Genomic DNA, 25,610 nt, shown 5'->3' on the forward strand with positions numbered 1-25,610 from the left:
TACCGAGACAGACGTGGTCTGACGAGAAGAGGAGGTCCCGCCTTCAGGTGTTTGGGACTCAACTGAGGGTGTAGGTTCCCGCCGTGGGGGCTGAACAGCCCTGAGGTGTGGGGAGACAAAGGGATCCAAGTCGTGTCTTTCCTGCTTTGGAAATCGGTGCCCCGGCTGTCTGGTGAGGCAGAGAGATGGGCCCTAGGGGACCCTCCCGGCCCCAGTGAGTGTGGTGTCTTGCTCCAGGGTGTCCTGGAGCTACTTTCCTTTTAAAAACAGGTGCGAGGGAGAATAAGGCAAAGTCTTGGGTAGTGACAGAGAGGGAGAGATCATGTGTGTATGTGTGTGTGCATGTCTGTTCTATTCAGTTCCTAGCACTGGTTAGGAGCCAAATTGTTTCTTTTTCGCAGCTTTTCTTGGCCAGCTTGGTTACCACGGTGGCTCAGTGACTGCTGTGGGATTTCGTGCAGATCATCCATTTTTGACTCCTGGCTGAGTCATTTGTTACTATGGTAGATATCAAATGTTGCTTTTCTAATTCCCTCATTCCTTCCAGATTTATTAGTTGGATTTGACTTCAGGGTAGAGCTTTCCCCTCTTTCTTATTTATGTATTTATTCATGTATATTTATATCAGTATGACTCACAGATTCCTACTTTGCTCAAAGGGTTACCTTTGCTACATCTGTTACTATCATTATGTATTTTGATGCTCAAATTGTCACAGAATTGGCCAATGTTAGCCCCTTCAATTTGGCTTCTATGTCCATTGACACCTCCCTAGAATTTTTTTTTTTATCATGTACTTTGCTCTCAGAGCCTGACAATCTCCCCATCTGTAGAAAGGAAGTAAATATACCCACCTCAGAGAACTGCTTTGAGGACTTGAAAAGAAAAAGTCCAAAAATTATAACCTACAATGCCTACAATATATGGCAACTAGTAGATCCTCATCAAATTGTATTTCTCCATTCCAGCTTTACCTCCTTAATTCTGTCAGTGTGATGCCTCTGATATTAACATAATAACATGACTTCCAGGGAGAACACTTGGACACGTGATGCAAGCAGGGATAAGCCCACATGTCCATGATGTGACAGCTTCGGTGTCACTGCAGTGTGTGGAGGGGGCGGTGTGATGGAGGTGGGAAAGGGGCAAAGCATCACTGCACAGCTTCCAGTGAACTGAGTGGGGACGGGCAGAACATCCTCACCCCTTCCCCTCTGTCTCATGTGCTTTCCCATCCTCTCACTTTTCTCTTTATCCCACATGCTGTCTGATTCCCCTGTCTCTCCCTTTTAGTGGAACATCTGAGAAGGGTATAGACTCTGAGCCCCAGAAACAGGAGCTGATAGAGAAGAACCAAGTGTGATGTTGAGTCTGCTAGACAGGTTCCTGGAGCAGACGTGAAGAGCTCGGGCCCCATCATTGGGACACTTCAGGTAAGTCACTACCCTTTCCTCACCACCCAGGAGTATTGTGGAGTTTAAGTACAGTGTCATGTTGGAAAGCAGTTGGTGCTCTTAGGTGGGAGGGAAGGACCAGTGCACTTTGAAGCAATTACATTAACAAACACATCCCAGATATCATAGAAGTCTGCATGGCAGGCATGAAACTAATGCTAAGCAAATGTCAGCTGTTTAGGTCAGGAATTTTCTGACTATGGTCCATGGACTGCCTTATCAAAATCATCAGGTGATGCTTGTTAAGACTACAGATACCTAGGCTGACCCTAGGTTTTGCTGAATCAAAACCAGGGAGGTGGGATGGAAGGTGTCTACTTTTGAATAATTTCTTCAGTTCATTATAGTACTCATCCAAGTTTGAAAAATACTGCTATAGATTTGCAACAATATATTCTTAAAATCTGGAATCCTTTGATGTCTAATTTTGTTGTCATTTGTTTCTGACAGCTTTAAATATGTGTCTGCTCCTGCGTGTCAAATAGGTTAACAATTCCTTGATTTAAGTAATATATATTCAGTGACATATATGTGAGGAGGCATTGAATGAGACACTGGGGACACAGCACAGAGAACAAGAAAGGCAGGGTCCCTGGAACTTTCATTCTAGCTTGGGAAGACTGGCAGTAAGGAGATAAATCAATAAATGGGGCAATTTCATATGGGGATTTGCACTTTGATGAAAATAAATACATAAAAAGAAAAGAAAATGATGGGGACAGGGATTATTATAGAAGAGGCTGTCAGTGAAGCTCTTTCTCAGGAAGCAACATTAGAGCTGAATCCTGAACGACAAGAGGACACCTGGACTGGGCAGGCCTTTGGGTCATTCACCCTGTGATGTGCGTGGCTCTGGTGGTTGCAGGAGTGGATGATGAGCTTGCCTGGGTGGGGCCTGGCAGATGAGGTGCAGGTGGCAGGAGATGAGGGCGGGCGGGGCAGACAGAAGCCACATGGTCCGGGCCGTGTCAGGAGTTTGGAGTTCATTCTGACGGCGGAGGATTAGTATGTGGGGATGACAGGCTCTGATTCACGTGCTCACAAGGTGACTCTGGCCGCTGTGTGGGGAGTGGACTGGACAGGGATGGGATAGCTGTGGGGATAACCCTTAGGAGAAGCTTGCAGAGTCCAGGGGAGGGACGAGAGTGGATTGGCCCTGAGCTGCAGCAGTGTGCAGAGGGCGGGGTGGCCTGGACAGCGGGTGTAGGAGGTAGGACAGGTGGGACCTGCAGTGGCTGTAGGGGGTGGGTGTGTGAGGATCAGACAGGATCTAGGATGACCCCTTGGCTTTATGTTTGGTCACGTGTAGAAATGGTGGTGTGTTTCTTGAAGTCAGTTGTTCCAAGTGCTTTTGAGAGGTTCTCAAGACTGTTAGGTCATTCAACAGTGGTTACAGTGAAAGTTAATGATTTAAAATATGTATCAGTTGATGAGTAGTATTCAGTTTTTAGAGCATAAGCTTTATTAAAGAGATACGCAAACTGAAACTATCAAAATTATAAAAATATCTCAACTGATATTTCTTAAAAACATCTAACATTTATTGAGTTGTTACTGTATGTCTAGCAGTGTTCTAAGAGTTTTCATGTATTAATCAATTCTCAAAACAACAACCCATAAGGTATGTACGATTGTTTTTGCCATTTTACAGAAAAGGAAACTGAGGCACTGAGAGATTTTCACTCTTTCAAGATCACAGAGAGTGCAGTGTTCCAACATCTCTGCAGCTGAATTTTTAAAATAATGTGATTCTTGATCATTTATCATTGTAAAAACTAAAGCACAAGGCAATCTTTTTTAAAAACTTTTTTCTTTTAGGATTAGTACTATATAATCGTGGTTTTGCAGATGAGAAATTGAGTGACTGTAAGGTGAAGTAATAGTACTCAAATTCGCACAGTTTGTACATGGCAGGACTCTGTCTCCAGAGCCCTCACTTTGAACCAGTATACTTAGAAGAAGAGAAAGACATTTTTTTTTTAACTTTCTCAGCCCATGGTAGTTGAGGTTAGGCTGAGGTCATATCCCTTCATGTAGAAATTATGCTTCAGGGGTCATTCTGTCATGTACTAGAGTTTTAAGAAAAGCAGAAAGAGATTAATTATAAAAACAATGCATTATGTGGATATTTCACAGTATCTTTATCTGTTATGGAGATTGGGGTATTTTCCAGTTTTTTTTTGACTCATTGTTGAATAATAGAGTTATGAACTGTCTTGAGTGGACTTTTTTTTTCATTTCTTGGGCATATACCTAAGAGTGGCATTTCTGAGTTATAGGGTATGGGTATGTTCAGTTTAGTAGGTACTTCCAGTGAGTTTTTTCAAAGTTGTTCCAGTCTATTCCCCCACAGCAGTGTATGAGTCCCATTAGCTCCACATCCTTGCCAACACTTGGTATTTCCCTCCTTTTTCATTTTTATTCTCCTACTGCATGTGTGGCAGTTATCACATGTGATTTTAATTTTAATTTCCCTGAAGTGTCTTTTTTAATCTAAAGAATGTGTACCCTCTTTTTTTTTAACCTTCCCATTTATTTGCTTAAGAAACTATAACTTTGGTCCTGTGGAGTTTGCTTTCTGGATTTTGCTGATTGTATCCGTATTATGTTCCACCTGGCCCCCTCCTATTTCCTTTAAATTGTAAATAGATTTAGAGACTTGATCAGATTCAGGTTCTTTGGCAAGAGCACCTCACATGTGGTGGTGTACTTCCTGTAGTGTTTCACCTGGAGGCTCATCTTATCTGATTGTCTCTCCTTCTGTGTTGTTGAGATTGATCACTGGGTCTCAGGTATTGTCAGCCTGATCTATCTGTTTTCAATATTTCCATCTGCTTTTTACCTCATCTTTTTTGCAGCCTCTGAAAATCATTGCCTAGATCTGCATTTCATTAAAGGTTGCAGAAGGGAGATATTTTAATTCTATACTTTCTTCTGAATTTAGTAGCCGGAATTCTTCTATGAAGAAACATTCCCTCATGAACTATGAGGTTACACTGAGGTATGGTACACACAGGAAGAGTAGAAGGAATATATGTATAATTCTTTAGCATTATTTCCACTTTTCAGAATAATGCATTCTTTCCCTGGGATTCGCCAAAGGTGAGCAGTGAGTTTGTTTAAAGTGCCATAATGATCTCAAAGATGCTTATATGTTTGATGTGGTTTAACCTACCATAGTCATTAATCTTTTTGATATTCAGATTGTTCTCTTTGTCCAAAGGGAACCCCTTCAGGTTGGCTGGAGTCTTTTTGATGTGCTTTCTGATATGAGAGTTTGGTCGACTCACCTGGTACAATTCCTACTCAGACTTAAAATGAAGCCTGATTCCATGTAGTGGGAAGTGTTTTCAGAGGATTCAGTCTGAGGACTAGAGTTGAGCATTGCTACGGGACTGGTCATTGCTTCTTAACCTTTTTAGCACATGGAGTCTGTAAATATGTATTATATTTTTGAGACAATGCACGTCATTGCATTGCATCATGGGCTGCTCCTCCATCTGCTTATAGGTAATTGTTTTTGTCCATTTTTGTTTTAACTTCCCATATTTTAAATATAAAAACAAATGTAATACATATATTAGTTTCCTTCCCCATTCATATGTAAAAGGTGGCACAGCCTTCACCAACACTGTCCAATAGAAATGTCTGCAGAGGTGAAAATGCTCTGTATCAACAAGTAGCTGTTGAGCACCCAAAATGTGGCCAGTATAAGTGAATAACTGAATTCTTAATTTCATTTAATTTTTAAAAATTAAATTTATATAGTTGCTTGCAGCTAGTGGCTACCATATTAGACAGGAGCAGCTCTGCATGTTTTTTTCTGCACCTTGCTTTTTTCACTTAATAATACATCCTGGTGATAACTCCACAACAATCTAGAGCGGGAGTCCTCATTGCTTTTTATGGCTGCATAGTACTCTCTGATGTCGCTGTACTTCAGATTACTCAACCAGCCCCCTACTGGTAGACATTTGACTTGTCGCTAATCTTCTGTTGTTACATATTGTTCTGCGAGGAATGGCCTTATGCTTATTATGCCTTTTTGTATTTTTGCATTGTTTTCTGGGGGATAAATTCTTAAAAGAGAAATTACTGGTTCTAATAGTAAATACTTATATAATTGTACTAGATAGTATCAAATCCCCCCTATAAGGCTAGTACCACCTTATATTACCACCAGCAATATATAAAAATGTCTGTGTCCTCACAGACTATCTAATTGGTGAGAAGAGGTATCTCATTATAGTTCTTTTTCTTTGCATTGCTTATCATGAGTTAGATTGAGCATTTTTCTTGTGTTTAAAGACTGTTTTTTTACTCTGGCATTTACATCTTTTTGGTGAAATACCTGCTTGTATCTATTGTCCTCCTTTTTCCTCTCATGTTATTGGTTTTTACATTCACTTTTTCATAAGGTTTCTACACATGAGGGATATAACTCTTTGTGATCTAAATTATAAATATTTTCCCCAGTTTTTAGTTTTTCATTTTACTTTGCAGATGGATTTTTTTAGCCATTCAATTTTTTATGAAAAAATTCATATGTATTATTATTTTCCCTATTACTTCTGGATTTTGTCGTAGCTAAACACATTTTCACCACTACCAGGTTATAGAGAAATTTACCTAGGGGTGTACTTTAATAGGCAGGAGATAGAGGAGAGAATTATGGATCATACTGGGATGTTGGGCATAAGGGGAGTGCTGAGGAGATCTGTCCATTCATGTGAGGAATCTACAAAAACTATTCCACTAAATCAGGAGAATTAGATGTTCAGATCAGGGTCCTGGTCCTGTGCTTGTATTTGAGAACATGATCTCTACTCTTTTCTGTCTCCTGTGGAACTGGGTTCAGGCCTGCTTACTTGTGGAGAAGATCCTACATGAAGCAGAAACTCCACGTCACCTCAGATGAACCACTCAGATGACTAAATGGTAGGGATCACCCTCCTAAGGATCCACCTCTGTGTCTGTCTAGACACAGAGCCAGTTCTGAAATCTTCCACGAGACCTAGCCAAGAAGTAAAGAGACAGTAAAACCTTAGTTCATGCTTATGAGAAGAACCCAGACTGAAATCACACAAGGGTTAGTGCATCCTTCACTCTCTATCTGAGAGTGAGATCCTGTCAGAAGGTAGTGGCTGGTTAGCAGTATGCAAAAGGACAGACATTTGGATTATAAGGTGTCTCAGTTTCCCAAGGTGACAAACCTTCCCTACTCAACTGCATCATTTCCTGTTTATACACTGGGTTTCCAGGACTTGGCGTGAAGCTTGGACTATACTTGCTTGGAATAGGTTCTGTTTCGGGTGGGCACTAACATACATCTTGCTCCCTGTGCACATTTCCAGTTATTCGGGTATAGAGCTCAAGAGAGGAAAGGTGTGGGATGCAGATGTGGAATTGGATTCGCAGTGCCTGGAACACAGTAGACAGTACACAGTATTAAATAAAAGAGATGTGGATGCAGATTAGAGGCAGGAAACAAAATTAAGTATACATCCTCTCAGTCTTATATACATATGAATTTTTCAAAGAGAGTTGGGATTACACTATACTTATTATTTAGTTATCTACTTTAAAGAAATTGTTTGTTTCTATTTTTAAAAAAATAATGCCTTTTCTTTGGGGAAAAAAAAATCCATAGAAAATGGAGAACGATGCCACCTGGTGGTTTATGGTAGAATTGCAGGTGTGAAGGACCTCTGAGGCTGGCAAAGGGTGAGGTAATGGAAGGGGGACGAGGGAAGTGCATGAATTCCGTGGTATAGGCCAAAGCTTTCTGTAATTTTCCACACACTGGCGGTGATCCTTAAATATTTGTGCCTATCCTGGGATTTTCAAGCCCTAAGGCCCAGTCCTATGTGAACTAAATGGAAAGCTGCATGAGTTGGTATATGAATAATTCATATAAAGAGGTTTGAGGCAGACAAACATACAGAGAAGCAGTGTCAAATAAATTGTCCTGATGTGTTTCTTTTACTCATAAAACAGTACACTGTGAACATGTTTCCAAAGCAATGAATGTATAAACATCATATTTATAACCAGATCATAATTATTTTATGTTTTTAACATTTTGTACAATAAATGTTCCACATTTAAAACACTATAGAAATGCAGATTTATACAATTAAAGTATCCTCTCTCTCCCATCTACTCATACACATTGAATTATTATCAAAGAAATCTCTTTAATGTTATTTTCACACAACAGTATATGAACATGTTTCTAAATTAATAAATGTATCTCTACACTATCATTTTGTGGCTTTGTTTGTAGGTTTTCCTATTTTACAAAACTTTATCTCTTTATCTTATAAAACTTTTTCAGATTGCCAGTCAATATGTTTATTTTTTTAGCAATCATTAAACAATATGGAAATGTATGCTAAGAAACTGAAATTATTTTCTCTCTCCCTTCTGCCTCCATCTTCTTCTCATCATAATACAGGTATCATCTCTTAATTTATTGGTGTCTACTCTCCAGATTTTCCTTTGTATATAATGCACTGACTTATACTTAATGACACACATGTGCGTACACACCCATGTTGATGTGCATTCTTTTGCAGAAATGGGATCATAGTCTTTTATTTTATGATTTCTTTATTTCACTTAATATAATTCATATTCATTTAATTTGTTTATTTGACATGGAATGTTTCCTAGTTTTTATTAGAAATGTATACTGCTTTTTATGCACATTATCTCTTGGTATCATTGACATATCATTATTGTTTAAAAGTATTTTGCACATCAAGGATATAAACCTTATGTCTGAATATAAGTGGTAAATGATTTTCCCAACTTTTCACAAACATTTTGATTTTGAATTTTTGGTATTCACATGGTATTTTACATTTTATAGTGATTTTCATTATTTAAAGAGTGCTTCACTCAATTGTTTTAAAAAGAATAACTGAATAATAATGCCTTGAAGTAGGCTGAGTGTTAGTTCACAGGACAGAGGGGGAAAAGGCTTAGACTTTTGTGTCATTTCAGGTTTTCAGTCCTGGAGCAATCATTTATAAGGTTGTTTCCCTAGGTCAGGTTGCTTAACTTTTAACTTCTGTTCCTTTATCTGAGTAATAGAGATAATTAGTAGTCTTAAACATAATTGTTTGCATTAAATGAGATAAAATGTAAAACATCTTTCATATAGTAGTTGTGTACATATTAATACCCTATCATTCAGGTTCTCTTTCCAAAGGTAAAGCTTTTGTGCTGCTTCCTGGTTCTAGTTCAGTACCTCAGGAGTCAGTCCATCTGTGTGGCCCCCACACCCAGGCCTCTTGGCCCATGGGACAGGATTTCATCCCCACCATCATCTTCATGTCCGGTGGGAAGCATGACACAGCCCAGACTCCACATCAGGCAAGTTTTCCACCATCAGTCTTTAAACCCTGGAAATCCATCATCTAAACAGGAGGCTGCTGGTTGATATGTGTAGAAGGCAAAGGGTAGACATTTGACACTGGAAAATTTACTTACTCTGTTAATCTGAGCTTGGCCATCTGTGAAAGGTGCCTACTAAGGTGCCTACTTCCAGGCTTCTTGTAAGACGAAAAGGGAAAAACCTCAAAGAATGTCTGGCATGTAGTGGGACTCTGAGATATAATACTCCCAGCCCATCCTACCACCTCTGTCCCATAAAACAGAAGATTTGAAACAGCATCTGGAATTGTAGCAGCAAGAAGTGAATTTTGGTCCCATCTCATCGTTTCTTTTTTTCCACATGCTTTCCTGTCTCCTTATTTTCATTCTAGTTTGATGTGAGTGAAGCAATTTTTATTGAGCTCCAGGAAGAAGAAATAGTACAGAAGAGAAAGAAAAACGGGTCAGCTAGACAGAAGATGGGAGTCATCAAACGTGTCCCAGTAGCCAGACCCATCAACTGAGTGCAGGACCTTGGGTGAGTCCCTTCCCCCATGCTGGCCTCAACTCTAATATAGAAGGGCACTCAGTATAGAAACAGTGTTTAGGGGCAAGGGCTTTGGAATCAGAAGGACTGAGATTTGACACTGAGACCCATTACTTGCTGGTTGCATGGTCTTAAGCAAGCAGTTTATCTATTATGTGTTCTATGATCACTGTTGTCTTTTATTATTGTTTCTTATTATTACTTTTAAATTATTATTGTTTTTCCTACCACCCATCCAAAGAAGTGATAGGAGTGAAGATGATACTGCCTGGCATTACAATGTTCCACAGAACTGTGATTTTTTTATAATGGTTGAATAAAGTGATTGACACACACATTAAAGGAAGTCTATAGAAAACTCATGAGCAGACTCCAATATGTGAGATTATTTAATATGCTACAAGTATGGCATTTCCAATCAGATACATTGTTCAAGAGTTGAGGCTGTGTCAACTGGTCAAGGCTTCATTAAACATTTACATCTTGTCTTACACCTTGCCATTTAATCAGAACACTTTCTCCATGTGCTGGTACTCAAGACAATAGTTAAGATAAAAGCAAAACCAAAATAACAACAAAAAAAGGATACTGAACTGTATATGGAGTAAAATAATAGTTATAAGAAATGTGTATATAATATATGTATATTACACTTGCATATGTGCATGCAGAGGAAAATAATGGAAGGCAATAGCTTAGTGTAAATTTCAGTGGTGATGGGATTGCTGGGTATTGATATTTTTCAACTGTGTACTTGATTAAAATATTAAACATGTGCTAAGTGAACTATACATTATGTTTATGATAAAAAAACTGTATCCCCTAAAAGTGCTACTACTTATGAAGGATTTCAGATGAAAAGCATAGAACTATAAAATCAATTGAGATTAAGAAAAAACTTTACTCCTCCCTGGTTGTATCTCCTTCTTTCTGCCCTAGGGATGATTACTACCCAGAAAGGGATGATGATTATTCCCATGCATTGCTATATCCTTTTACCCCATATGAGAACTTCCCTAAACAAAATATTTTTCTGCGTGTTGTCACTATGCACAAATACATTAACTGTTCTTACCATCCAGCTTGCTAATTTAACATATAACATACGTGCACACACACATGTACACACATATGTACGTGTGTGTGTATATATGTATGTTTATACATGTGTTTGTGTGTCTATCTCCTGGTCCTTACACTCAAGGGAGTGCTGTAAGGAGTTCAAGGGGCAAAATCCATCAAGATCCCAGGACGGTATATGACATGTCATCCACAACACCGGTGTTTGCTTCCTTCCTATCCTAACTTCTGATCTTTAACAGGGATGTTTATTAACCTCATTACTATGTTTGAGTGACTATTTAGGAATGTGAGAACAGGAAGGGAACAACACACTTAACTGTATTATGAAGGAATTTCAGTGCTGTCTCTGGGATATACAGTGTAACAGAGTTGGGCTGGGGAAAAATCCTCATCCTTTCTAGTGAATAATCGTGCTTTTCCTCTCCTTTGTTGCTGCCCTCTGTGTTCACATTAGGCATACACATGAGCTGAGAGTCTGGAACCCACTTAAAGTTCTAGGAAGAGGTGACTGGTCAGGGGTTGACAGGAAGGGACACTGTAGCAAGAATTAGGAGCTCTTTCTGGGTCCCAGAGCCTAAGCCATCCCAGGGTGAATTCCTTCTGCTATGACTTGCACTGTCACACGGGTCTTTACTCAGCATCCATCACTCTTTGCACCTCCAGTGACCCAGGGTCTACAGAGTTCACAGTTATGGTTTCACACAGTCCAGGTCCTTGTGGAAGTTGTGGTCACCTCTGTAGATCCCCCTTAATTTACGAAGAGGAGGACATGATCAGAGACTCCCCAAAGAGGAGCTGGGCAGGACAGCGGGCAGGATTCATGGGGCTGGATGGGAGGGAGGGCACGGGGAGTCCATCCTGACTGGAGTGAAAAGTGGGGACTCCCAGGGGAGCATTCAGGGCTCAGAGGTGGGACACTCCAGGGGCATGAGGCCGTCCAGGTGTAGGACTGATTGGGGAAGGAACACATTCGCTTCCATGGGATGCTGCATAGTATCCCCTGGATACACTGAAATGGCACAAATGATGGGAAGAAGGAAAGTGCCCTGCTCGTATGTCTCTGGTCCACGGGGGCAGGTTCAGAACCAGGAGCACTGACAGTCGTGAAGCTGAGTTGATGCTCGGTTCCCTCAATCTCCCTCAAGGGGAAGGACTTATGACTAACGGATCCCCCAAGCCCTCTTTAGTTTCTCTCTGACTCCAGGCCCCAGGGGCTCCCATCAGTCAGTGAGGTTCTCCCTTCTGGAGTCACATTCTTAACCAGAACACTCTGTCCGCGTGTTCACTCTGTCCATGCTCTCGTTTGTTTCATCTCGGCATCATCCCAGAGATCACTCAGGTTTTTCTCTTGTGTTACCTCAACTCCTTTCATCAGCTTAGTGAGGTGTATCACACCGCACTGCTCTGACCAGTTTAGGCTTTAAAAAAAAATATTGTTCTTGTGCACTTATTTCTTCAGAGTTGAGATCTGACCCCTGCGCCAAACAAATCTGTGTTTTTTGACAAAATGCCTCCCCCTTATGCTAGGGTAACTCTGTGCTGTTGTACACACATGGGCTCAGTGTACTTAACTCAAATGTGCTATCATCCACACTTCTTGACCTGTCCAGTAGCATCTCTGCACAGGATTTCTCCTGGGATGTAGTGGTTTGTTTCTGGATTTCAACTATGTCATCTGCACACATTCTCTTATACACAGTTGGCCCTGTCACTTTGGACCCTTTTTGGAGAGCTTCAGTGGTTTACCATGTGGGCCACAGTGTCCCTTGCCTTGTCTCAAAATTCGTCTGTCTGCCAACTTACTGAAGGTAGAGATTAATGAAGATGCAGGGTCCAATTCTTGGCCTTTCCTGAGTCCCTTGACCTTGGAATAGAAGCATTTAATAACCAGGGAGTGAATATGACAGAATGCAGTTGGTTAAAACAGATTTGAAACATCTGAAAAGCACTGCATTCCAATAGAGATATTTTGTAAGAGAAGAGGGAAGTATGATACCAAAGTAAGTGAGTGTTCAATGGGAAGATATTCTGATCTTAACTATCTGTTTAGAATCTAAGGCATATGTGTGCCCTTATCCTAGAATATCTGTCATTCATTCATTGCTTCATACCTACATGAGTAATAGGTAGCTCCAGCAGTGGTGAGTGCCTGCATGCCCAACTCTTTCCATTGTGTGGTCAATAAAGTTCCTTTGTCATCCACTTTTTGTAATAGGATGAAAATACTTCCCCTACATTCATTTAGAACCACATCATGTAGTGTAATACTTTTTGTTTCAACCATCCAACAGAATTTTAGAAATCTCAATATGAGAAGGAAAGGCTACTATACTTATCCATATTTTTGCCCTTTCCATTTTTCTTTCTTCCTTACTGACATTCCAGGAGCATTTCTATTATTAGTTCCTGTCTGTCTTAAGAATTTCCTTTAGCCATTCTTCTAGTTTACATCTACTGGTGATAAATTATCTTCATTTTCTTTCATCTGACAATGTCTTTGTATACCCCTTCTTTCCTAAAGGATAACATAGCCGCCAGACACAGGATTTTAGGTTAACAGTTCTTTTCTTTTAACACTTGAAAAATGTTGCAGTATAATCACTGTATGGCACAGGGAAATATATACAAGATCTTATGGTAGCTCACAGAGAAAAAAATGTGACAATGAATATATGTATGTTCATGTATAACTGAAAAATTGTGCTCTACACTGGAATTTGACACAACATTATAAAATGATTATAGATCAATAAAAAATGTTTAAAAAATAAATAAATAAAACATACATCACCATAAAAAAAAAGAAAAATGTTGCACCACTTCCTTCTATACTTCATAGTTTCTGATGAGAAATTTGCTGTTATTTGAATTGCTTTTCTCCTATAGGTAATGCATCATTTCTCTCTCCCTGCTTTCAAGGGCTTTGTTTGTTTGTTTGTTTGTATTTGATCTTCCAAAGTTCTATCATGATGCATGTTTTCATGGATTTCTTTGGGATAATTCTGTTTGGGTTTCACGCAGCTTCTTGAACCTCTAGATTTATGTCTTTTACTAAATTTGAAGTTTGTTAGCTATTATTCCTTCAAAAATTTTTTTCTACACACTTTTTCTCCTCTCCTTCCATGACATGAATATTACATCTTCTGTTATAGTCTCACAGGTCCCTGAGTCATTGTTCTAAAATTTTTTCAGTCTATTTTTCTCTGTTGTTTAAATTGGGTTATTGCTGTTGTTCTGCCTTCATGTTTACCGATTCTTTCCTCTCCATTCTGCTGTTACATCCATCCATTGAGCTTCTACTTCAGTTATTGCATGTTTCAGTTCTAAAATTTCCAGTTCGTTCTTCTTTGTATCTTCCATTTCTTTGCTGAGACTTTTTTTCATTTGTTTCAAGCATATTTGTATTAACTCATTGAAACATTTTTATGATGACTACTTTAAAATTCCTGTTAGAAAATTCCAATACTTGTACTATCTTGATGTTGGTGTCTGTTGATTATCTTTTTTCACTCAGTTAAGATTTTTTGATTTTTTGGGTAGAAGAGGGAGTTTTGATTATACCCACAGGATATTTTGGGTATTATGTTATAAAAGTCTGTGTCTCATTTAAATAATCTGTTTTAGTCTCTTGTGACAGCATGCCAGTAAGGGATGAAACTCATAATATCGTATAATAGCCATGGGGGAATGAAAGTCCAGGTTCCCCACTCAGCCTTCTCTGACTCAGGAGTTGGAGGGTAAGGTGGGAGGGGAATGGGTGACTCGTCACTACTTGGTAGAGGTGGGATTTCAGGCTCCCCGCCCCCAGGCCTCCACCTACACTACCCTGACTGAGAGAGGCAGCACACCTCCTAGCTGTTCCCCATGCCCATGTGGCTTCCACTAACACCGTGGTGGGGGTGGGGTGGAATGTGCTCATTACTGCCAGGTGAGGATAAAAATTCAGGTTCCCCACTCCCCCTCTACTAACATGGGAGATGGGACAGGTGTAGGGGTGGAAGGGAAGTGGCACCTTGTTACTGCCTGGTAGAAGAAGGATTTCACCCCACACCAGGCCTCCACCAACCACCCAGGTAGGAGTGGGAAGGCATCTTCTTACTGCCCTTTTTGTGACCCCTGTTAATGCTATGGAGGGCAGGAGGCCTCTTTATCATTGGATCATCATGAAAGTTCCACTGTCCCATTCAGCTTCTGGTGACACCAGCCCAGAAAGGGGAATGGTGCCTTCCCTTCCACCAGAGGAGGAGAAGGGTGCCTCATTATGACTGGGTGTGGGTGGGAGTTAGGCTCCCAGTGTGGTCTCCACTGACACCATGGTGGGGGCACTTATTTCCACCAGGTGGGGGTGAAAGTCCCTCTTTCCCATGGGGTCTTCTCTGATAAACCCCAAAGTATGGGTCGGGGTACCTGGTTAAAATCAAGTGAGCATGGAGTCCACATTTCCTGCTCAGTCTGCTGGCGTGGTGAGGGCGCAGCTGGGTTTCATTTTGTGATGTTAGGGCAACTGTCATCTAAAAGCTTTCTTTCTTGCTAGGTTTCCCCCTTTTCTGGTTCTTTGTCTGGACAAAGATTTTCTAAGATTTTCTTGGGGCTCTTTGTGTCTTTTCCTGTTGGCATTTTAGTGTCTCCTACTTCTCCAGCGCCCAGTCTGGGATAGGTGAGGCAGAAATAAAGCCAAGGGAATTCACTGCCTTGTTCCTTGGATCCCAAAGTCACAAGCCAGTCTGCCTTTTTTCTTTCCACTTTTCAGAGGCTTCTTATGTTTCTTTCACCTGTAATATCCAGAATTTTTTAGCTGTACCTAGCCAAAGTAATAGGGAGAAGTATGTCTATTAAATCTTTCCCCCAAACAGAAGTCCTTTCCTTTTATTTTTTAATGTAAGTAAAAATGGGTATACAGTTGACTCTTAAACATTACAGATTTGTCCACTTATACATGGATGTTTTTCAGTAGTGAATACTACATGATCTGAAGTTGGTTGAACCAGAGACAGAATCACAGATATGGAGGAACCAAGGATATGGAGGAACTGAGTATGTGGAGGGCCAACTATAAGTTATATGTGGGTTTTTGACTGTGTGGACGGTCAGTGCCCCTCACCTCTGTGTTGTTCAGGGGCAAACTCTATTTGCATTCCCTCAGTTCTTATATTAAAAACTACCATGCTCTACACCTTTGTGTACATTGACTTTTTCTCTTAAGAATATACCCTGGAGGTCCCACCATAGCTTTATGTGGAGATATTCATAATTCTTCTTTAAGCTTACTTAGTATGACTATGGTTGTGCGCTAGTTGGTTCATCCAGAACATAATCAGTGAATATTTAGGTTGCTTCCCTTTTTCTTATACAAATAGTGTCTCAGTGAATATCTGTATTTGTATCTACAATCTTTTTGTGTCATTACCTATATGTCTTTAGTATACAGATATAATGTTTCTGGAAATGGGATTTCCTAGTCAAAGCATAAGAACACATGTAATTTTGCTAGGTATAATCAAATTCCCCTTTATAGTGGTTGCATTACTTTCTTGTAGCTACTATAACAAATAACCACAAACCTGGTATCTATAAAAAATTAATTTTCACTGTTTTAGAGGTTAGAAGTCCAAAATTAGTTTCACTGGGCCAAACTCAAGGTGTCAGCACCATGATGTTCCTTCTGAAGGCTCTAGAGGAGAATCTGTTCCTTGCCTCTTGAAGCCGCTATTGGCTGCTGACATTCCTTGGCTTGTTCCTGCATCAGTCCAACCTCTGCACCCTGGTCATATTGCCTTCTTTTGTGTCTGTATCAACTCTCCCTCTGCCTCTCTGTTATAACAGCACTCATGATTGCATTTAGGGCCCACCTGGATAATTGGGATACTCTCTGCATTTCAAGATCCTTAACTTCATTACATTTGCAAAGACTGATTTTTCCACAAATACAGTATGATTTATAGGTTCCAGAGATTAGGATCTGATATCTCTGGAAGCAAATACTAAACCTACTACAGTAATCATAAATTTTGCAGCCCCATGAACAGTATATGAAAAGACATTTTTTTTAACATATTCATCAGATGAGTGTATTGATAAACTTTTGGATTTGCCAGTCTAATAGTTTAGAAATGGTATCTTACTGTAGTTTTAATTGCATCTCTCTTACTAAAAGCAAGTTTAAGCCTCTTTTTCATATGTTTAAAGATAGTTGTCATTTTTTCCATTAAATGTTTATATTTCTCCCATGTCTTTGATAGGGTTGTTTTTTAATGACTGTATTGATAAGTTTCAATGTAGAAGAAATATCAACACTTTGTTAGATATTATTACACATATTTTTCTTGTCTTTTTCATTGGCTAGCATGTTTTTTGCCATGCCAAATTGTTATTTTTATGTAGTCAAATTTACTAATCTGTTTTCCTTAATGTGCCTGAATTTTGAGTCATAGTTAGGAAAGTTCTCCTTCCCATCATAGAGACTATAAAATGAAAATTTCATAGACAGCAATTGAATTTGAAGCAGAAGCAAATGAAATACATGCCTATTTATATGATGGATAAGCTTTGGTGCCATTTTTGTAGGATGTGATACCTGAGAATGGTGAGGAAGAGGAAGTAATCATCCTTTAAATACTTATTTTTAAACACTAAGGGGACATATTATTTCATTTAACAAGAAATCTGGCAGAAAGACAATTCCAGGATTGGTTTAATTTAGCTGTTCCAACAGTGTCATCAGGGACTCAGGTTCTTTCCATCTTCAATGTGTGCTGGTTTCTCTGGGTCTCAGGATCTCAAGATAGCTGCCATAGTTCCCGGCTTCACACTCAATCAACAATATCCAGAGGTTGAAAACGAGTGTTTGCCTGCCTCTTTTTCCCATGCCTTTTTTAAAATTGTGGCAAAATATACATAACAAATTGATCATTTTAATCATATTTAAATATATAGTCCAGTGGCATTTAGTGCATTCACATTGTTGTGCAACCATCACCACTTCCCATTGCCAGAATTTTTTATCATCCCAAACAATAACTCTGTACCCACTGAACAATAACTCCCCATTATCCCCTCCCCCCAGCTGCTGGTAACCACTATTCTACTTTTTGTCTATGAATTTGACTATTATATATATTTCATATATATGAAATAATACAATATCTATCATTTAGTGTATGGCATATTTCACTTAGCATAATGTCTTCAGGGTTCATCTGTGTTGTAGCATGTATCAGAATTTCATTCCATTTTAAGGTTGAATAATATTCCATTGTATGCATATACCCCAATTTGTTTATTTATTCATCTGTCAATAGACATTTGAGTTGTTTCCACCTATTGACTATTGTGAATAGTCTGCTAAGAGCATTGTTGTACAAATATATTTTAGAGTGCTGCTTTTAATTTTTCTGGGTATATATCTAGAAGTATGATTGCTGGATCATATGAAGATTCTTTGTTTAATTTTTTTGGAAATCATCATTGTATTTTCTACAGCAGCTACACCATTTTATATTCCCACCAGCAAGGCACATAGTAACAATTTCTCCACATCCACACCAACACTTGTTAATTTTGGGGTTTTGTTTGTTTGTATTTTATTTATTAATTTTTAATTGAAATATAGTTGATTTATAATATTATATTAGCTTCAGTTGTACAACACAGTGATTCAATATTTATATAGATAATACTCCATTTAAATTTATTACAAAACAATGGCTATATTCCCTGTTCTGTGTGATCTCCTTGTTGCTTATCTATTTTATACATAGCAGTTTGTATCATTTAATCCCATACCCCTATCATGCCTTTCTCCCCTTCCCTCTCCCTACTGGTGATCACTAGTTTGTTTTCTGTATCTGTGAGTCTTTTTTGTTATATACATTTATTTATTTGTTTTATTTTTTAGATTCCACATATAAGTGATAACATAGATAATTTGTCTTCCCCTGTCTGGCTTATTTCACTTAGAACAATACCTTCAAGGTCCATCCATGTTGTCTCAAATGGCAAAATTTCATTCTTTCTTATGGCTGAGTAGTATTGCATTGCATATATGTATATGTATCTATATATCTGTATATCACATCTTTATCCAATCATTTGTTGATGGACACTTAGGCTGCTTACATATCTTGGCTATTGTAAATAATGTTGTTGTGAATATTGGGGTGCATGTATTTTTTCAGAGCAGTGTTTTCATTTTCTTCATAGGTATATCCACAAGTAGAATTGCTGGATCATATGGTAGTTCTATTTTTAGTTTTTTTTAGGAACCTCCATACTGTTTTCCATAGTGGCTGTACCAATTTACATTCCCATCAGCAGTGTACAAGGATTCCCTTTTCTCCACATCTTTGCCAGCATTTGTTATTTGTAAACTTTTTGATGATAGCCATTGTAGTTTTGAGTTGCATTTCTCTAATGATTAGTTATGTTGAGCATCTTTTCGTGTGCTTATTGGCTATTTATACACCTTCTTTGGAGAAATGTCTACTCAAGTCCTTTGCCCAGTTTTAAATCAAGTTGTTCATTTTGTTGTTGAGTTATAGGAATTCCTTATATGTTCTGGATATTAATCCTTTATCAGATATATATGATTTGCAAATATTTTATTCCATTTTGTGTGTTGCCTTTTCACTCTGTTGATGATGTTTTTTGAGGCACAAACGTTGTTAATATTGATGAAGTCCAATTAATTTATCTTTTCTTTTGTTTCCTGTGTGTTTGGTATCCTATCTAAGAAATTGTTGCCAAATCCAATATCAAGAAGCTTCTCCTCTATGTTTTCTTTTGAGAGTTTTATAGTTTTAGGTCTTACATTTAGGTCTTTGATTCATTTTGAGTTAATTTTTGTATATGGTGTAAGATAATTTCATTCTTTCATGTGTGGATATCAGTTTTGTCAGTGCCATTTATTGAAAATACTGTCCTTTGCTCATTGAATGGTCTTGCACCCTTGCTGAAAATCATTTGACCATATAAAGCTGAGGGTATATTTCTGAGTTGTCTATTATATTACATTGACCTATGTGTCTGTCTGTATGCTAATAGCACACTGTTTTGATTATTGTCTCTTTGAAATAAATTTGATATGAGAAATGTGTGCCCTCCAATTTTGTTCTTCTTTTTCAAGATTGTTTTGGCTACTCGGGGTCCCTTGAGAGTCTGTGTGAATTTTAGGATACGTTTTTAAAGTTTCTGCAAAAACATCATTGAGATTTTGATAGAGTTTACACTGAATCTGTAGATCACTTTGGGTGAACAATTTAACAATACTAAATCTTCTAATCTATGAATATCTTTCCACTTATTTATGTTATCTTTTATTTCCTTCAGTAATATTTTGTAGTTTTCAGTGTGCAAGTCTTTCGCATCCACAGTTAAGGTTATTCCTAGAGTATTTTATTCTTCTTAATGTAAATGTAGTTGTTTTCATACATTCCTTTTTGGATTATTTATTTTTAATGTATGAAAACAACTGATTTTTCAGGTTGACATTATATCCTGCAACTATGCTGAATAAATTTATTAGTCCTAATAGTTTTTGTGTGTGTGTGTAATCTTCAGGATTTTCTACATATCAGATCATGTCATCTGCAAACAGAGATAATTCAACTTATTCCTTTCCAATTTGGATACCATTTTTTTTTACCTACCTAATTGCTCTGACTAGAGCTTCCAATACTGTGTTGCATAGAAGTGGTGAAAATGGGCATCTTTATTCCTGTTCTTGATCTTAGTGGAAAAGTTTGTTGTGGGTTTTCATATATGGCATTTATTATGTTGAGGTGGTTCCTTTTATTCCTAGTTTGTTGTGTTTATATCATGAAAGGGTGCTGAATTTTATCACATGCTTTTTAAACATGAATTGAGGATATTATGTGTTTTTCCCCCTTCATTCTGTTAATTGGTATAATACATTGTTTAGTTTTTCATTGTTGAACCACACATATTCCATGAATAAATCCCATTTTATCATGGTGTATAATCCTTCTATACACTTCTGAATTTGGTTTGCTAGTGGTTTTTTTTAGGATATTTATATCAATATAAGGGATATTGGCCTGAAATATTATTCTTTTCTTGCAGTGTCTTTGTCTGGTTTTGGTATCAGAGTAATACTGGTCTTACAAAATGAGTTAAAAACTATTCTCTCCTCTTCAATACTTTGAGAATTTTTGAATAGACTTTCTCTTTTATAGCAGTTTTAGGTTCCCAGCAAAACAGAGCAGAAAATTATGATTCCCATGTGACCCATCCCCCAACACACACACAGCCTCCCCCACTATCAAAATTACACACCAGAGTGACACATTTGTTACAATCGATGAACCTACATTGACACATCATTATCACCCAAAGTCCATAATTTACATTAGGGGTCACTCTTGGTGTTGTACAGTTTGTGGGTTTGGACAAGTGTATACTGACATATGTCCACAATTATAGTATCATACAGAAAAATTTCACTGCCCTAAAATTCTTCTGTGCCCTGCCTATTCATCCCTTCCTTCCCCTAACCACTGGCAACCACTGATATTTTTCCTGCCTCCATACCCATGGTCTTTCCAAAATGTCATATAGTTGGAATCATACAATATGTAGCCTTTTCTGATTGACTTCTTTAATTTAGTAATATGCACTTAAAGTTTGTCCATATCTTTTCAAGGCTTGATATGTCATTTCTCTTCAACGTTGAATAATAGTCCATTGTTTAAATGTACCACAGTTTATCCATTCACCTACTGAAGGACGTCTTGATTGCCTCCAAGTTTAGGCAATTATGAATAAAACTGCTATAAACATCCTTGTGCAGGTTTCTATGTGGATGTAAGTGTTCCACATATTTAGATAAATCCTAAGGGGTTAAACTACTAGATCATGAGGTAAGGGTATGTTTAACTTTCTAAGAAGCTGCCAAACTATCTTCCAAAGTGGCTGTACCATTTTGCACTTCCATAAGCAATGAATCAAAGTTCCTGCTGCTCCACATCCTCACCAATATTTGTTACTGTTAGTGTCTTGGATTTTTGCCATTGTAACAGGTGTTTGTAGTAGTATCTCATTGTTGTTTTAATCTAAAATTCCTGAATGATGTGATGTGATCATCTTTTCTATGGTTATTTGCCATCTGTATTTACTGTTTGGTGAGGTGTTTGCTCAGATCTTTTGCCCATTTTAAAATTTGAGTTGTTAATTCTCTTATTGTTGAATTTTAAGAGCTCTTTGTATATTTTGGATGCCAATCCTTTATCAGATATGTGTTTTTCAAATATTTGATCGTACTCTGTAGCCCATCTTTTCATTTTCTTGGCAGTGTCATCTTTCGCTGAGCAAAACTGTTTAATTTCATTAATGTGCAGTAGTCAAGACACTGTGAAATAGATCAATGTAACAGAATAAAGAGCCCAGAAATAGACCCATACAAATATAGTCAACTGATCTTTGACCAGGAACAAAGGCACTACAATGGATAAAATGTATTTTCAACAAATAATGCTGGAACAACTGGATATCCACATGAAAAAAAAAAAAGAAATTGGACACAGACCTTACACTCTTCATAAGAATAACTCAAAACAGTTTACATATACCTAAATGAGAAATGCAAAAGTACAAAACCCCAAAAAGATAACCTAGGAAACAATCTAGATGACTTTGGGTTTAGCAGTGATTTTTTAAATACAGCACCAGACATGATCCATGAAAATAATAATTGATTACCTGGACTAAATTAAAGTTAAAAATTTCTGTACTAGTTTTAATCTTTGTTAGAATTTACCATTGAAACTGCCTGATCCAAGACTTTTATTTCTTGGACAATTTCTGATTACTGATTCAATCTCCTTAATAGATTTAACTGTACTCAGATTTTCTACTTATTTATGATTCAATGGTAGGCTGTGATTTTCTAGGAATTTGTTCATTTCATCCAAGTTCTCCAATTTGTAGGTGTACAATTATTCATTATATTCTCCTATATCCTTTATATTTCTGTAAAATCACTAGTAATATTCCCAGTTTCATTCCATTTCATTTATTAATTCGTGTATTCTCTTTCTTCTCAGTTACTGTAGCTAAAGATTTGTCAATTTTATTGATATTTTCTAAGAATCATTTTGGTTTCATTGATTTTTCTCTTTTGTTTTTCTCTTTTTATTTTTATTTATCTCCACTCTAAATGACACATATTATTTCCTTTCTTTTTTATTATTATTTTCTTCCTTTTGCTAGCTTTGGGTTTAGTTTGTTCTTCTTTTCTCTAGTTCCTTACATTGTAATGTTAGGTTGTTAATTTGAGATCTCTTTCCTGTAAGCATTGACAATTGTACATTTCCACCTCAACACTACTTTGATGTACCCCATAAGTTTTGGTTGTTGCATTGGTTATTCTTGATTATATTTGTCTCATGGTATTTTCTAAATTCCCTTGTGATTTCTTCTTTGCCCCATTGATTGCTCAAGAGTATGTTGTTTAATTTCTATACATTTGTGAACCTTCCAGTTTTTCTTCTGTTATTGATTTCCAGTTTTGTTATATTGTGATTTAAAAAGATAATGTGTATGATTTCAATCTTTTAAAATTTATTAAGACTAGTTTTGTAACCAACATATATGGTCTATTCTGGAGAATATTCCATGTGCAGCTGAGAACAATGTTATGCTGCTATTGTTGGTTGGGGTTTTCTATATATTTTTGTTAGGTCCAATTGGTTTATACTGGTGTCCTCCTCCCACCCACTTTGTGTTACTGATATCACCAATTACATCTTTATACATTGTGTACCCATTAAAATAGATTATTATTTTTTATGTATTTGTCTTTTAAAATTAAAAGTGGATTTATAAATCAAAATTTTAAAAATACTGATTTTTATATTTTCCCATGTATTTACCTTTACTGGAGATGTTTATAGTTTTATATAGCTACAGATTTCTTTTTAGTGTCCTTTCTTTTCAACTTAAAGGAATCCCTTTAGCCTTTCTTGTAGGGCAGGTCTAGTGCTAATGAATTTTCTCAGCTTGTTTATCTGAGAATGCCTTAATTTCACCCTAATTTTTGAAGGATTGTTTTCACAGGTATAGAATTCTTATTTGATAGATTGTTTCTTTCAGTACTTTAAATATATTATCCTACTACATTCTGGCCTCTAAAGTTTCAGCTGACAGTCTTATTGAGGATCCTTTGTATGTGATGAATTGATTTTCTCTTGCTACTTGAAAGATTCTGTCTTTTCCTATTGACAGTTTGGTTTTAATGGGTCTTGGTGTGGAACTGTTTGTGCTTGTTGTACTTGGGGTTTGTTGAGCCTCTTTTACTTGTACATTCACATATTTTGTCAAAAGTCATTATTTTTTCATACAATCTTTCTGCCACTTTCTGTCTGTCTTCTTCTGTGACTCTCATGATGTGTCTCTTTGTCTTCTTGATGGCATCCCTTAAGTCCTTCAGGCTCTGTTTACTTTTCTTCATTATTTCTTCTTTCTGCTCCTCAGACTCCATACTTACTAACGTCCTATATTCAAATGCACTGATTCTTTCTTCTGCTTGATCAAATCTATGATTGAACCATTCTAATATACTTTTCAATTTCATTAAAGGATTTTTCAGGTCCAGAATTTGGTCCCTTTTAATAATCTCTGTCTTTGTTGATATTATCTTGTTCATACTTCTTTTTTTCTGATTTCCTTTAGTTCTTTGTCTGTTTTCCTTTAGTTCTTGAGCATATGTGACAGTTGCTTTAAAATCTTTGTCTGGAAAGTCCTATGTCAGAGCTTCTTCGGGTGGAGATGTTTCTATCAGTTTATTCTGTGCCTTTGAATAGACTTTATTTTCCTGTTTCTTTGTATACTTTGTCATTTTTGGTTGCAAAGTGAACATTTGAAATAACAACTACCCCTATCAGTCTTTGAAGACTTGTTCTCTACAAGGATAGTCCTTTACCAATGAGCTGAACTTGCTCTGTTTATAGGAATTAGCCCGAAGTGAAAGCTTAAGATCTTCTCAGGCTTTCTCTGCACATGCATGTTGCATGGGCCTGTGTGTGAATTTCTCGATTCGCTTTTATACATGGCTACTTTTAAATGTCTTAATTTATCAAAGAATCTCACCCCAGATTCTTCTTGGCACCTTAAATAGTCTATTGTTTGTCTCCACCTATAATCCTTGTCTCAGCTTTCTGTAGACCTATAGTCTCCTTGCAGCTTTAATAAGCACTGTTGCCTTTCCCACCTGTGCTCAAAGTTACGAAAAACAGAGCAGTCCTTCAGGCAGCACTCAGACAAGTTAGAATATTGGAAGTAAGGTCTACTCTACTTCCTCTGGTTTGAAGGAGGGACTGGGAGCTGGGCTGCTACCACCTCCAGATCAAAACTGCTGCCACACTGGGCAACTGGTAAGGAAAGGGTAAGTAAAAATGCCTCAAAACCTTTTGTTTCATTTTTAAAGTGGCCTTTTTCTGATTGGGTGTTCACTTAGTGGCTGTAGACCTTTGACTGTTCTCAGATCTCTTATAAAGTTATTTTATCAAGTCTCTAGTTACCTTTTATAATGTTTTTGTGGGTGAATGAGGACCTGGAGCTTCTTAGTCTGCCATTTTGCTGACATCACTTCTCTCATTTTTTAAAACGTATTTTCTTCTCTTCTCCTCTTATCTTCCATTTTTACACTGGAATAGCACCCACCCATTGAGCCCTAGAAAGAAGAAAGTACAAAATAACAGAAAGAAGGGTCTGCCATATAACACACTGAAATTAGGACACCTGTGTCCTAAATACCAGATCCATCTTTTCCTGTAGACCAGTGGTAGCCATTTTCCTTATGGTGGCCTCATCTGTAACACAGGAAACGTTTGTGTATCCCAATGGTTAGCAAAATGGGCTTTGATGTCAGAAAAAGTTAGATGTCAGCTGGGCAAATTTAATTACTGATTTCATGATCTTTATAGTGAACATTGAACCTCCAGAGATATGAAACCCATATGTAATATATAAGCATTATATGTGTCTACATGGAGAATATGACCAGAGTAAATGCAGAAATATCCTACATCATTTTAAAATCACTGAGTGGTAGGTTTCTGGTTATTTACATATTTGTTTCTGGGCTTGACAATGTTTTCCACAATTTCTAAGCTAGTAATAGATCATTTAATTAA

At 37.5% G+C, this 25,610-nt stretch overlaps 1 long non-coding RNA gene across 7 annotated transcripts in view; it reads left to right on the top strand.

Moving 5' to 3' along the window:
* The window catches only part of LOC105103530 (uncharacterized), a 30,424-nt gene continuing 4,814 nt past the window's right edge, over window positions 1–25,610 (top strand). Inside the window, exons 1-5 of one of the 7 annotated variants that reach the window (XR_010379445.1) lie at window positions 1–270; window positions 1,294–1,433; window positions 6,313–6,392; window positions 8,702–8,834; window positions 9,227–9,372. This is a non-coding gene — a long non-coding RNA (uncharacterized LOC105103530). Of the gene's footprint in view, window positions 271–1,293; window positions 1,434–6,312; window positions 6,393–8,572; window positions 8,835–9,226; window positions 9,373–25,610 lie in introns of those variants that run through there. The other 6 variants (XR_010379442.1, XR_010379441.1, XR_010379444.1 and 3 more) reach the window with 6 other exon arrangements.

This window comes from Camelus dromedarius, chromosome X (assembly GCF_036321535.1).
Source record: "Camelus dromedarius isolate mCamDro1 chromosome X, mCamDro1.pat, whole genome shotgun sequence".
NCBI classification, from domain to species: Eukaryota; Metazoa; Chordata; class Mammalia; order Artiodactyla; family Camelidae; genus Camelus; species Camelus dromedarius.